A 15629-nucleotide genomic window follows, 5' to 3' on the forward strand; every position below is an offset into this window, starting at 1 on the left:
GCTTCTAAGCTGACACCCCTGCTCACTTTGTCCTTTGATGTACAGTGGCTCTTTTGGCACATCTAGCTACTGCCTGGCCTCCTGTGCCCTCCCCTGTGTCTGTTTATTGAGTAGCAAATTCCAGAAGGCCTTGGTGGCCCTGAGTTTCCATCAACAACAAGTCAGCATGATCCCTACCTTTTGAGAAAGCCGCTCCCAGTCAACAGCAGGCCTCCCTGTTGGTCTAGTTTGAGATGATCTCAGCCCTTGTCACCTCTCTGGGTTTCTGGAGGTTTTGTAGCATCTCACTGCCATCTGCATTCTCTTCTCATTTCAACAGTGCTCCTATTTTTTTTTTTTTGAGATGGAGTCTCACTCTGTCATCCAGGCTGGAGTGCAGTGGTGTGATCTCAGCTCACTGCAACCTCCGCTTCCCGGGTTTAAGCGATTCTCCTGCCTCAGCCTCCCGAGTAGCTGGGATTACAGGTGCACACCACCACACCTGGCTAATTTTTGTATTTTTAGTAGAGATAGGGTTTTACCATGTTGGTCAGGCTGGTCTTGAACTCCTGACCTCGTGATCCGCCCACCTCAGCCTCCCAAAGTGCTGGGATTACAAGCGTGAGCCACCATGCCTGGCCAACAGTGCTCCTATCTTAGGCATTTTGGTTGTTGTTTCAGGTCATCCCCATCACTCGCTGCTGGTCTTCCTTTCTGACCTGATCAGCCCCTCACTCTGGACATTTCTTCTCAGGTTTCCTCTGAATCATTTCATTTGGTCTAAATATGTCCAGTTTTTCCTCCTTCCTTACTGCATTCAACGTAGACTCTCTTTTCTCCAGAACAACTGTTCGTTTCTTTCTGATGCTTTACCCACATCCTCAGCTTTCACCGTGTTTTCTGACCTCTCCTAAGAACTGATTGTTTTTTGAAACTTAAGTCTCAAAGATTGTCCCTTCTAATCTGGCTCTGAGTTTGAATCATTGTCTAGAAACAAGGGAGACAGTAATGTTCCTTGGTCACTAGGATGCTCAGTCGAAGGGCTGAGTGCTCACCAGGGGCTGAGGGGCTGGGGTTGGAGAGGGAGGGACTTGCTTCCACAGGGGGTGGAGCTTGTGGGGTCAGGAAGGGCTCTAAGAAAAAGGAATCACTTGACCTGAGTCTTGAAGGATGGGTAGGATTTCAGGAGGGAGAGAAGGAAGAGAAAGGCATTGCAGGAGGAAGGAGCAGTGGGAACAAGAGCTGGAAGATGAGGAATGAGGGAGGCTACTCAACCGTGGGACAGAAGGAGGCAGGTGCTGAGACTGCAAACTGAAGGCCACAGTCAGCCTTCATGTTTCTTTGACTTTCACAGTGTGTTAAAATACTTTTAACTAGTTGATGGAGGACAGAGCCTCTTTCTGTGGAGTGACAAAGAGCCTGTATTAGTCCATTCTCATGCTGCTGTAAAGAACTGCCCGAGACTGGGTAATTTATGAAGGAAAGAGCTTTAATTGACTGACAGCTCTGCAGGGCAAGGGAGGCCTCAGGAAACTTACGATCATGGTGGAAGGGGAAGCAAACGCGTCCCTCTTAACATGGCAGCAGCAAGGAGCAGTGCCAAGCAAAAGGGGAAAGCCCCTTATAAAACCATCACATCTCCAAGAACTCACTCACTACCAAGAGAACAACATGAGGGTAACCACCCTCATGATTCAGTTACCTCCCACTGGGTCCCTTCCACAACATGTGTGGATTATGGGAACTACAATTCAAGATGAGATTTGGTTGGGGACATTGCCAAACCATATCAGAGTCTAGTTCAAACTAGCCTCAGCATGAAAGCAAATTAACTGGTTACCATAAATGAAAAGTCTGCAGGGCTGAAGTGATAGCATCAGGCCTCAGTCTCTCTCTGGCTCCTCAGCCATGGCTTTTGACCATGTGGATCCAGCCTCAGACAGAATCTCTGTATAATGGTCACAGAAAGACTGCCACAGCTCCAGCCCTTACATCTTCTCAGCTTTGAATCCCAAGGGGATGAGAGATCATTTTTTTCCTAAGATTCTCCCAAAGGCCTCATGGCTTCTCATTTTCTCTGATTGAATCACAGGCCCATTTCTAAGCCAATTAGTGTGGTCCAGGGGACTGCTGTGCTCTGATTGGTCAAGCTTGAGTCACATGCCCATCCCTGCGGCCAGAGATGGAGTCAACTCAATCAGCAAGAGACTGAGACTGGGCTGAGAATAGGAAACGGGGTGGTCCCCAAAGGGGAATCATACATAATACCGTAATATTTTAGAAGAAAGGTGAATCGATACTGGATGGCAGAAGCTTCAGGTGTCTCCTGCAGTGGCTAACATGTACAAGTCACATTGCCTTACTTGCAGTTTGGATTTGTGTCTTTTCTGGGGAAATTGGAACATCAGGCAATACTTGGTCTCTGTTCCTGCACACAGAGCAACAATCTGTGAGGCGTGTGGAGAGGTTGCCACCTCCAGGTACAGCCTGTGTCCTCCTTGTCCGCCGCACTTATTCTTATTCCTTCCCTGTTGTATAACTGCTTGAGTTTTTTACTCCTGACGAATTTTGAGTATGTGGATCTGTTTATCCTACCAGAACGGAAGTGCCAGGAGTACAGGGGTCAAGTAGTTCTCCCTGGGTTCCCACAAAGTTCTGAGGTCAAATGCCTGGCCGTTAAAGAAAAATGCAACTTTTAACTGGGCGCGGTGGCTCACGCCTGTAATCCCAGCACTTTGGGAGGCCGAGGCGGGCGGATCACTTGAGGTCAGGAGTTCAAGACCAGCCTGGCCAACATGGTGAAAATGTCTCTACTAAAAATACAGAAATTCGTCGGGCGCGGTGGCGGGTGCCTGTAATCCCAGCTACTCTGGAGGCCAAGGCATGAGAATCACTTGAACCCGGGAGGCAGAGGTTCCAGTGAGCTGAGATCGCACCACTGCATACTAGCCTGGGCAACAGAGTGAGACTCTGTCTCAAAAAAAAAAAAAAAAATCAACTTTTGTTTTAGATACAGAGGGTAAATGTACAGATTTGTTACATGGGCACATTGCACGCAGATAGTGAGCATAGTATCAAATAGGTACTTTTTGAAACCATCCCCCCATATCCTCCCCGCTCAAGTAGTCTGCCGTGTTGACTGTTCCCATGTTTATGCTCATGTGGGCTCAACATTTAGCTCCCACTTCTAAGTGAGAACATGTGGCATTTGATTTTTCATTCCTTTGTTAATTTGCTTAGGATAATGGCCTCCCGTTGCAACCATGTTGCTGTAAAGGACATGATCTCATTCTTTCTTATGGTTACGTCGTATTCCGTAGTGTGTATGTGCCACATTTCCCTTATCCAATCCACCGTTGATGGGCACCTAAGTTGATTCCATGTCTTTGCTATTATGAATAGTGCTGCGATGAACATAGGAGCGTATGTGTCTTTTTGGTAAAATGATCTTTTTCTTTTTGGGTATATACCTGGCAATGGGATTGCTGGGTCGAATGGTAGCTCTGTTTTAAGTTCTTTGAGAAATCTCCAAACTGCTTTCCACAGTGGTGGAACTAATTTACATTCCCATCCACCGTGTATAAGCATTCCCTTTTCTCAGCAGCCTTGCTAGCTTCTGTTTTTTGTTTTTTGTTTTTGTTTTGGTTTTTTTGACTTTTTAATAATAGCCATTCTGACTGTTGTGAGATGGTATCTCGCTGTGGTTTTGATTTGCATTTCTCTCATAATTACAGATGATGAGCCTGGCCATTTTTAATCATCTCATTCCTTGCTCATGTTTAAATCCTTCTTTTAGAAACTGTTTAATACAAAGTAGAATCAGTATCTGGGAGTTCCAACACCTGATGTCCTTGGGTGGGAGGAAGTGTCTCCATCTACTCTTTGTTCTTTCTGCTCACTCTTGCTCATACTGACTTGTTTCTTGGATGGTTAATTATTTGAATGTGATCTCAGTTTTGATTGAAATTGATCTGCAGGAGTCCTGAGGGGTCTGATTCCTGGCTGAGTTCCTCTAGGAAGGATTCTTGTTTGTTTCCTTTGGATGCCAGGGCTGCTCTCAACCTGTGATCACTTACATTTGCTTCCTCAGCTTGCCATTTCCCCCTTGAATGCACGGAGTGTTAAACTAATTTCTAGACCCATGTGGTTACAAATCCTCAGGGTTGACAATCGTCATTATTATGGTGGCCATTGCTAATTTTCCCCTCCAGAACCCCTGCAGAGCCCATGGGATCCCTTTCCTGGCAGTCCAGAAAAATACCCTTAAAGCCCCCTCTTTCTCAGGATGTAGAGCACCTTTCTTTTTTTTTTTTTTTTGAGACGGAGTCTTGCTCTGCCACCCAGGCTGGAGTGCAGTGGCCGGATCTCAGCTCACTGCAAGCTCCGTCTCCCGGGTTTACGCCATTCTTCTGCCTCAGCCTCCCGAGTAGCTGGGACTACAGGCACCCGCCTCGTCGCCCGGCTAGTTTTTTGTATTTTTAAGTAGAGACAGGGTTTCACCGTATCAGCCAGGATGGTCTCGATCTCCTGACCTCGTGATCCACCCGTCTCAGCCTCCCAAAGTGCTGGGATGACAGGCTTGAGCCCTGCGCCCCGCCAGGATGTGGAGCACCTTTCAAGGTTCTGGCTTAATATGGGCATTGTAGATTTTGCTAGCTCAGCTTGCAAAGGCCGAGGTCTGACTTCTCATTTCCTGCGCCTGTTAACTCTCCACACTGATGGAGGTGTTTATCCTCAGGAGTTCCTGGATTCCCCATTTGCTTATACTTTGGTTGTAGCTAGCTCTGCCTATGGTGTGTGTATGTTCCTTTGGGACTACTTAAAAAAATTGGGTGTCTTCCAGCAATCTCATTACTGGGTGTATACTCAAAAGAAAAGAAATCATTCTACCAAAAAGACACATGCATTTGTGAGTTCATTACTGTGCTGTTCACTATAGCAAAGACATGGAATCAGCCCAGGTGCCCATCAGTGGTCGGTAGATTGGATAAGGAAAATGTGGTATATATACATTATGGAATACTATGCAGCCACAAAAAAGAATGAGATTGTGTCCTTTGCAGCAACATGGATGGAGCTGGAGGCCATAATCCTAAACAAATTAACTCAGGAACATAAAACTAAATACTGCATGTTCTCACTTAGAAGTGGGAGCTAAGCGTTAAGCACACATAGACATAAATATACAGGGACAATAGACCCTGTGGACTCCTAGAGATTGTGGGAGCAAGTGGGTTAAAAAACTACCTATCAGGGCCGGATGGTGGCTCATACCTGTAATCCCAGCACTTTGGGAGGCTGAGGTGGGCAGATCACAAGGTCAGGAGATCGAGACTATCCTGGCTAACACAGTGAAACCCCGTCTCCACTAAAAATACAAAAAAAGTAGCTGAGTGGCATGCACCTGTAGTCCTAGCTACTCAGGAGGCTGAGGCAGGAGAATTGCTTGAACCCAGTAGGCAGAGGTTGCAGTGAACTGAGATCATGCCACTGCACTCCAGCCTGGGTGATAGAGCGACACTCCATCTCAAAGAAAGAAAAAAGGAAAAAGAAAAAAGTACTCAGCAGGTGGTATACTCACTAACAGTGTGGCAGGATCCATACTCCAAACCTCGGCCTAATGGAATGTTCCCATGTACAAATCACACTTACCCACTGTATCTAAAATAAAAGTTGAAACTAAAAAAAATGCTAGTAGTTGGGGGGCTAGAAGCAGCTAGAAATCAAATTAATCTTCACATCTGCATTAGAAATGTCTTATAGAAGAGAGTTATAGTTTTTAATATAAACTAATTGCTTCTCTATGGAAAAAAATTGGAGTTTATAATGGAGTTTTTTGAAACATACAACACAAAAGTAAGGAAAAGAGTATCATTAACCCCATGTACCCATAATCCAATACTTATCCAATCTTGTTTTATCGCTTTTTTCTTCCTTTTTGATTAACTTCCTTTTGGATCAACTTGAAATGCACTGTGTCATTTCATACATAAATACTTCCTAACTAAAAGGAGCTTCCCCACTTTAAGACATTATTTTCCCCCATGACATGATGATGATGATCACACTAACAATACTAGTGACAGTTCCTGAATATCATCTAACATCCATCCATGCTTACATTTTCTTGATTCTCTAAGAGATGTCGTTGTATTGATAATTTGTTGACATCAGGATCTAGACACCATCCACACATTGTGTTTGGTTGTTATGTGTTTGAAATATTTTTATTCCATGACAGCATCCCTTACCTTTTTTTTTTTTTTTTTTTTTTTTTTTGAGACGCAGACTCACTCTGTCCACCAGGCTGGAGTGCAGTGGCGCGATCTTGGCTCACTGCAAGCTCCGCCTCCTGGGTTCACGCCATTCTCCTGCCTCAGCCTCCCTAGTAGCTGGGACTACAGGCGCCCGCCACCGTGCCCGGCTAATTTTTTGTATTTTTAGTAGAGACGGGGTTTCACCGTGGTCTCGATCTCCTGACCTTGTGATCCGCCCGCCTCGGCCTCCCAAAGTGCTGGGATTACAGGCGTGAGCCACCGCACCCGGCCTTCCCTTACCTTCTTTTTTTTTTTTTTGAGACGGAGTCTCGCTCTGCCGCCCAGGCTGGAGTGCAGTGGCCGGATCTCAGCTCACTGCAAGCTCCGCCTCCTGGGTTTACGCCATTCTCCTGCCTCAGCCTCCCAAGCAGCTGGGACTACAGGCGCCCGCCACGTCGCCCGGCTAGTTTTTTGTATTTTTTAGTAGAGACGGGGTTTCATCATGTTAGCCAGGATGGTCTCGATCTCCTGACCTCGTGATCCGCCCGTCTCGGCCTCCCAAAGTGCTGGGATTACAGGCTTGAGCCACCGCGCCCGGCCTAACTTTTTAACTTTTAGTAGAGACAGGGTTTCACCGTGTTGGCCAGGCTGGTGTCAAACTCCTGACCTCAAGTGATCCTCCTGCCTTGGCCTCCCAAATTGCTGGGATTACAGGCATGAGCCACCAGGTCCAGCCAGTTTTTATTTTTAATTGTGGTAAAATACACATAACGTACAATTTACCATGTGAACTATTTTTAGCGTACAGTTCAGTAGTGTTAAGTACATTTACATCATTGTGCAACCAACCTCCAGAACTTTTTCATCTTGCAAAACTGAAACTCTGTACCCACCAAACACTAGTTCTGTAATTCCCCTTCCTCCCAGGTCCTGAGAAATATTGTACTTTCTGTTTCTATGAGTTTGGCTATTCGAGATACTTCATGTAAGTGGCATCACACAATATGTGTGTTTGTGACTAGCTTATTTCACTCTGCATAATGTCCTCAAGGTTCATCATGCTGTAGCATGTGTCAGAATTTCCATTTGTTTTAAGGCTGAATAATATTCCATTGTATGCGTAGACTATATTTTGTTTGTCCAGTCATTCATCAATGGACACTTGGGCTTATCAACTTTTTTTGTTTTCTGTTTTTTGGTTTTCTTTTTCTGAATTGAGTCTCCCTCTGTCACCCAGGCTGGAGTGCACTAGCAAGATCTCGGCTCACTGCAACCTCCACCTCCCAGGTTCAGGCAGTTCTCCTGCCTCAGTCTCCTGAGTAGCTGGGACTACAGGCAAGTGCCACTATGCCCGGCTACTTTTTGTATTTTTAGTAGAGATGGGGTTTCACGATGTTGGCAAGGCTGGTCTTGAACCCCTGACCTCAAGTGATCCTCCTGCCTCAGCCTCCCAAAGTGTTGGGATTACCAGTGTGAGCCACTGCGCCCAGTCTCATCAACTTTTTACCTAATAGTTTTAGCATTCTTTGAGGATCATTTGTTGGCAAGGCTGGTCTGGAACCCCTGACCTCAAGTGATCCTCCTGCCTCGTCCTCCCAAAGTGTTGGATTACTGGTGTGAGCCACTGTACCCAGCCTCATCAACTTTTTACCTAATAGTTTTATCATTCTTTGAGGATCATTCCCTAGCTCCATTCTTTCCTTTGAGGTTGCAGAATAGTGATCTTTCTGATATTCCTTTGTTAATTATTGCTAGATTCTTCTTCATCAATCATTAATGAATTTTCTTCAACTATTATTATTATTACTATTATTATTATTATTTTTGAGACAAGGTCTCACTCTGTTGCCCAGGCTGGAGTGCAGTGGTGCTGTCATGGCTCACAGCAGCTCAACCTCCTGAGCTCAAGCGATCCCTCCGTCTCAGCCTCCCAAGTAGCTGGGACCACAGGCACACACCACCACCCTCAGCTAACTTTTAAACTTGTTGTAGAGACAGAGTTTCTCTGTGTTGCTCAGACTGATTTCAAACTCCTGAGCTCAAGCATCCTCCAGCCTAGGCCTCTCAAAGTGTTGAGATTACAGGCATGAGCCGCTGTGCCAGGCCAATGTTATGTTTACCATAAAATACAGTTTGTTCAGGAAAGGCAGAATAAATGATGGATTCTTTCCTTGTATGTATCAATATTCGTAGTAACAAGCAACTTTCCAAAGTGACCAATGAGTTTTAAAAGTATCATCAGGAATGTTTGATTTGGAATTATGCGGATGTGTTTCCATCCACTGAAGTCACCATTTGGTTTGATGCTCACATGGTGCCACCTCGGGGGATACATTTGGGTTGGCTCCTGTGTTGTTTGCTTTTCTGGGTGGAAAAAACTCAATATTTCGTTATAATCATCTGTGTTTGTGAAGCATTAGTGTGGTCTTTAGGCAAACATCTTTTTACTCATTTTTTCTTTCCTGTCCAAGGAAGCTGAGCGAGATGAACTTTAGAACCATTTCTCCTTAAAATTCTACTTTTGGTAGCCTTTTGTAGCATATAATTTAACTCACTTGATTCTCCGGTCTTGTGGCCCAACACAATAATCAACATTTCGTTTTTCAAACATGGAAATTGCTACTCAGATGACAATCTTTTTTTCTACTTCTCCATACTACATTCTTCCCCCGACCCTCCGCAGCCAGTAGACATAAAGCTACAGTTTGTACAGTTTTTAACCATGGGTATTTTGCCCCCTGACCCAGGCCCCCAGAAGACTTTTGACAATGCTTCGGGACATTTTTGGTTGCCACACCGGGGCAGTGCTTCTGGCATCTAGTGGTAGAGGCTAGGGATGCTGTAAACTTCCTATAAGGAACAGAGCAGCCTTCCCCCTCCCCACGCCTTGCCCAATGTCAATGTTACCCAGCCCAAAATGCCAACAGTGCCAAGGTTCAGAAACCCAGAGTTGAAGCAATACACAGAGATAAAATCATATTCCATTTAATTCAGTGTTTATTCAATGGAGGGGGGTGTATGAAAATGTATACATCTATGAAATTGACCACACAGGAAGTAGGAGCATGGGATAGTCTGCCTTCAGCATACGCATAGGACTTAGTCAATGGTGTTCTTCTTCCTCCCCTTCCCCCTCTGGTCTTATTCCTGGTTCCTATTTTGCCCCGTGAGACCTTTCTATTATTGGCCTAAGGGAAGATTAGTGGATGATTTTTACTACTCACAGCCATTGGAAAAATTTTAGGCATTAAAACTTTTTTAACTGGAAAAATAAACATCAAAATCAAGGTTTATTCCAAATAGCAGCTAGAATGTTTGTCCTGATTTCTCCTTGCCAATTTTTTTTTTTTTTTTTTTTTTTGAGACCCGGTCTCACTCTGCCACCAAGGCTGGAGTGCAGTGGCACAATCTCAGTTCACTGAAACCTCCACCTCCTGGGTTCAAGTAATTCTCCTGCCTCAGCCTCCCAAGTAGTTGGGATTACAGGCATGCACCACCACATCCAGCTCATTTTTGTATTTTTAGTAGAGATGAGGTTTCATCATGTTGGCCAGGCTGGCCTCAAACTCCTGACCTCAAGTGATCTGCTCATCTCAGCCTTCCAAAGTTCTGGGATTACAGGCGTGAGCCACCACGGGGGACTCCTCCTTGCCATTTTCATTGATTCAATGAATGTTTTAAATAAACTTAGGATTACCTTTTAAAGTCAATAAAATTATTGCCCTCATATGCCCCAACTTCTATAAAATGTATATTCCTATTTCTTTTTCTCTACTGCATTTGTGCTGATTAAAACAAAAACAAAAAACCCAGTTGGTGCTAAATGAATGTACCGTTTGTAACTTCTAGGATGGTATGCCCCTTCCTGTTCAAAAAGTCAATTGGTGAATTAGTACTTTGAATCTGATTTTTTTTTTTTTCTTTTGAGACAGAGTCTCTCACTCTGTCACCCAGACTGGAGTGCAGTGGTGCAGTCTCGGCTCACTGCAAGCTCCGCCTCCCGGGTTCATGTCATTCTCCTGCCTCAGCCTCCTGAGTAGCTGGGATTATAGGCATGGGCCACCACACCTGGGTAATTTTTGTATTTTTAGTAGAGACAGGGTTTCACCATGCTGGCAAGGCTGGTCTGGAACTCCTAACCTCGTGATCTACCTGCCTCAGCCTCCCAAAGTGCTGGGATTACAGGCATGAGCCACCACGCCCGGCCTGAATCTGATTTTTAAAAGGTAACTAATTTGTCAGAAACCAAAAATGCAGCTTTCTCTCTCTCTTTTGGTTTAATTGTGAAAGCTGCAGCAATTAGGTGAGGTGGGACATGTCTTCACTAGCTTATGTCGAGTATTTATACAATTTCTCTTATGAACACACATACTTGACTTGTCATACTTTCTCTAAAAAGTAAAAGTCTTGCTATCATGTTATTCCACTGTTTATCTCTCTTTTATGCTTTGTTAAAATAGATGCCAATGATTTTTCTCGACTAGATAGAATCACAAGGATACATTCTGAAATAAGACATCTTGAGAATAAATACTAAGAACATTTTCTTCTTATTAAAGTTCCTGCACAACTCCTAAATTTTGCAAAGTATTAAGCCCATGGGTGCAATGACTCATGCCTATAATCCCAGCACTTTGGGAGGCCGAGGCGGGCGGATCACTTGAGGCTAGGAGTTCAAGACCACCCTGGCCAACATGGCGAAACTCCGTCTCTACTAAAAATAGAAAAAGTAGCCAGGTGTTGAAGCAGGAGCCTGTAATCCCAACTACTCAGAAGGCTGAAGCATGAGAATCGCTCAAGCCTGGGAGGTGGAGGTTGTGGTGAGCTGAGATTGCATCACTGCCCTCCAGCTTGGGCGACAGAACGAGACTCTCTGTCTCAAAAACACAAACAAAAAAAAAGAAAAAACTCCACAAAACAAAGTACTAAGCCTAGCTTATCTCTCAGAATCATGCTGTAGTATTTGATACTGTTTTTCTGATAAGATTTATAACCCAGAAAAAGTCACGCTATAATTTTTGCTTCTGAAACTGTATTCCAGTTGTTTTATTTTGTTACATACCTTTCATTGGTTTTAAGTATGCTTTTTCAGTAGTCCAAAATTTCTCAGAGTCTATTTGAGTTTGTAAGTATTACACCATTATCTTTCCCACACGCTTTATATTACAGTTGCTACGTATCAGATTTTTAATGAACAGATACTGGGCTGAGAATGGATGGAGAAAAGGAGAAAGGAAGAGAAATGCATGTATACCATAACATGGAGAATTAGATGTATAGTTCTGGGATGGGGGAAGGGCAGAAAAACACTCTTGACAGGTTTTTAAAAGAAAAATGATAAGCAATGCAAGGATGACTGTTTCTTGCTTTTTTTCGACGGGGTCCACACCGAGTGGCCAAGCTGTATGACTGTAGTCCCCATGTCCAAGAGCATCTAGGAGAGGGCTTCTCAACCTCCACACTAGTGACATTTGGGGCAGGATAATTCTCTGCTGTGGGGACTGTCCCAGGCATTGTAGGAGGGTTAGCAGGATCCCTGGCCTACTAGATGCCAGTAGCCTCTCCCCGACCACTGTCACATTGCCAAGTGCTGCCCGGAAGCAAAATCAGTCCTAGTGGAGTCACTGACCTAAGGTGAAACAGAGTTCTGGTGTTGGTGCAGCTGTTTAACAGCCTTCCTGGGAGCAGAGAATGTTTCGTTGCATATATTGCATCTGGGGGTTGGTTGGTTTGTATGGATGTATGTTCCATCTGATTGCCTTCCTGGAATGTGCAGAGTTCCAGGGGCTGCATGTTCCCTGGGGCACTGGTGTGGAGGAAACACACGTGGCAGGCAGCCTGGTTGGCCCTGAGGAAACCTTTGTTTCCAAGGCCTCTTGTGTAGGGATGTGTGTTCTCTCCAGTGGCTTTTCTGTACAGTTGCATCCACATATTGTTTTTTTCCTCTCTCTTGGGGTCTTTTCCTCCCTCTCCTGGCCAGCCTGCTCCACGGTATTTGAAGACAGCTGGTATCTGACTTCTCCATCCATTATTGGAGAATCTGAGATTGATGTGTTGCAGCTCACTGTCACATCTCAGCTTCAGGCATTCCCAGACATCATTTCCTAGATGCATTGCTACGAAGAGACAGGGACACAGCTTTCTCCTGTTAGCCTGCTGTGAAGGTACTTCTGAATGAGCTGGAGGTGACTCGAAAACCACCCCAGAGGGCAAACTGTCATCCACACAGATGGCAAAAGCTCGGGGAAGCATCCACTCCTCTTCATGGTGGGGGCTGTCACGAGGGGTGCAAGCCTCCTTTCAGAGGTACTTCCCGATGGTTGGGGCGGGGGCGGTGGACCCAGGAAGGTCTGCAGTGGGCCTGGAGCCGGGAGGCCCCAGGCACCTGTGTCTGGCTTATGCTGGATCTATGGTCTTGACCACCTCCTGCAAATTGTCAGATGATGGGGTGATCTCAGTGGCTTGCCTTAGCTGGTTATCTGTGATCTGAATGCCACACAGTGAGAAGGCTAACAGATACTTTTTTTTTTTTGAGATGGAGTCTTGCTCTGTCACCCAGGTTAGAGTGCAGTGGCGCGATCTCAGCTCACTGCAAGCTCCACCTCCTGGATTCACCCCATTCTCCTGCCTCAGCCTCCCGAGTAGCTGGGACTACAGGCGCCTGTCACCACGCCCAGCTAATTTTTTGTATTTTTAATAGAGACGGGGTTTCACCATGTTTGCCAGGATGGTCTGTATCTCCTGACCTCGTGATCCGCCCGCCTTGGCCTCCCAAAGTGCTGGGATTACAGGCTTGAGCCACTGCGCCCAGCTGCTAACAGATACTTTTACCCACAAGCTGTGGGACTCTGGACAAGTATCTTGTCTTCCCTGGACCCATTTCTTTCTGCTGTAGAAGGACTGTGTCTGGCTCAATCATCATTTCCTGTTGTGTGTTCTGGGAATGCTGGCCATGGAAAAAGGTTTGTGGGGAGAAAGGGCCTGTGTTAAATTGGTTGGGCAGGTGTTATGTCCTGCAGTACCTCCTTTCAGATTTATAATGTGCATGAGTATATGAGAGGTTTTCTGGAATTCTCTGCACCCAGACGCCCATGGGGCTTACTGCCTACTTTTCTCCAGTGTTATCCCCCAGAGGCTCTTCCTGATCACCCTGAAGGTGAGCCCCTCTCACCTCCTGTTCTTCACCTTGCTTTATTTTTCTTCTCATTTTCTGACATTATACTGTATACATATTTTTCATCCTCTGTTCTGGCTCCATCCAGAATGTCACCTCTGTGTCAGCAAGGACTTGGTCCATTTTTTTTTTCTTGCAGCATTATCCAGAGCACCTGGTACATAATAGGTGCTGTCACTTTCCATCTCAGCTTCAGGCATTCTTGGACATCATTTCCGAGGCCGGCTGCATTGCTGCAAAGAGACAAGCACACAGCTTTCTCCTGCTGGCTCGTAGATGCACAGCAAAAATGTGTTGAATGTATAGACTTTGTTTAACTCAGGGATTTCCAGATGGATCTGATTAGGGACCTTTTCCACACCCACCCATTAAAATCCAGCAGAACACACTTGAGGAATCGCCAGAAAATCAAAAGTCCTGACAGCTGTGGCCTCCTGAGATTCATTGTCTAAGGACGAGCTGCTCCCTTCTGAATGTGCTGACAACATGGCGTCAGACTGAAAACCAAACCAAGTGGACTGACTTGACCGCTCTCCATGACGAGGGACCCAAGCCCTGGGCCAGGCTGACCCTGGGGGCTGCCTCAGTTGGCCTTCGTTACGCGGCCCGGCTGCTGTTTCCCTGAAGCCGGCTTTCTGTGAAGATGCCTCACAGACTTCTGGCGTTTGGTGAATTTTCTCTGAACACACTTGTAGAAGTGAGTGTGAGGCTTATGCCGGGAAAAGTGCTTAGATCTCAGGTCAGTTTTCTGTCCGACTGTGGCTTTGTCACAGCTGCACTGCCCCCCCTCCCTCCTTCCTTCCCTCCTTCCTTCCCTCCCTCCCTCCCTTCCCTCCCTCCCTCCCTCCCTTCCCCCCTCTCTCCCTTCCCCCTCCCTTCCCCCCTCCCTCCCTCCTCCCTTCCTACCTTCTCTCCCTCCCTCCCTCCCTTCCCTCCCTCCCTTCCTACCTTCCCTCCATCCCTCCCTCCCTTCCCTCCCTCCCTCCCTTCCTCCCTTCCCTCCCTCCCTTCCTACCTTCCCTCCATCCCTCCCTGCCTTCCCTCCTTCCCTCCCTCCCTTCCTACCTTCCCTCCATCCCTCCCTCCCTTCCCTCCCTCCCTCCTTACCTTCCCTCCATCCCTTCCCTCCCTCCCTCCCTACCTTCCCTCCCTCCCTACCTTCCCTCCATCCCCCTCCCTCCCTTCCTACCTTCCCTCCCTCCCTTCCTACCTTCCCTCCCTCCCTACCTTCCCTCCTTCCCTCCCTCCCTACCTTCCCTCCATCCCTCCCTCCCTTCTACCTTCCCTCCATCCCTCCCTCCCTTCCTACCTTCCCTCCCTCCCCCCTCCCTCCCTTCCCTTCCTCTCTCCCTTCCCTCCCTCCCTCCCTCCTACCTTCCCTCCATCCCTCCCTCCCTCCTTCCCTACCTTCCCTCCCTCCCTCCCTCCTTCCTTCCCTCCCTCCCTCCCTCCCTACCTTCCCTCCTTCCGTCCCTCCCTACCTTCCCTCCCTCCCTTCCTACTTTCCCTCCATCCCTCCCTCCCTCCCTCCCTTCCTACCTCCCTCCCTCCCTCCCTCCCTACTTTCCCTCCCTCCCTCCCTCCCTCCCTCCTCCCTCCCTCCCTCCCTCCCTCCTTCCCTCCCTCCCTCCCTACCTTCCCTCCTTCCCTCCCTCCCTACCTTCCCTCCCTCCCTACCTTCCCTCCCTCCCTTCCTACGTTCCCTCCCTCCCTTCCTACCTTCCCTCCCTCCCTCCCTACCTTCCCTCCCTCCCTCCCTACCTTCCCTCCCTCCCTCCCTACCTTCCCTCCCTCCTTCCTCCCTCCCTCCCTTTTTTTGAGACACAGTTTCACTCTGCCTTCTAGGCTGGACTGGAGTGACACAATTTTGGCTCACCGTAACCTCCGCCTCCCTGATTCAAGTGATTCTCGTGCCTCAGCCTCCCGAGTAGCTGGGATTACAGGCACATGCCGCCACACCTGGCTAAATTTTGCATTTTTAGTAGAGATGGGGTTTTGCCATGTTGGCTAGGCTGGTCTTGTACTCCTGACCTCAAGTGATCTGCCCACCTTGGCCTTCCAAAGTGCTGGGATTGAAGGCATGAGCCGCCATGCCCAGCCCCCTCGCTTTCTCTGTGCCAGGTGCAGCGGGGGCACTTTACCTGTGTTGGTCTCAGGTACTCATCACAAAATGAGGAGCTTCCATTTTGCTGGTGAAGAGATCGAGGCTCAGATGGGAA

This window comes from Trachypithecus francoisi, unplaced genomic scaffold, assembly GCF_009764315.1.
Source record: "Trachypithecus francoisi isolate TF-2019V2 unplaced genomic scaffold, Tfra_2.0 Lachesis_group12, whole genome shotgun sequence".
Classification (NCBI taxonomy): domain Eukaryota; kingdom Metazoa; phylum Chordata; class Mammalia; order Primates; family Cercopithecidae; genus Trachypithecus; species Trachypithecus francoisi.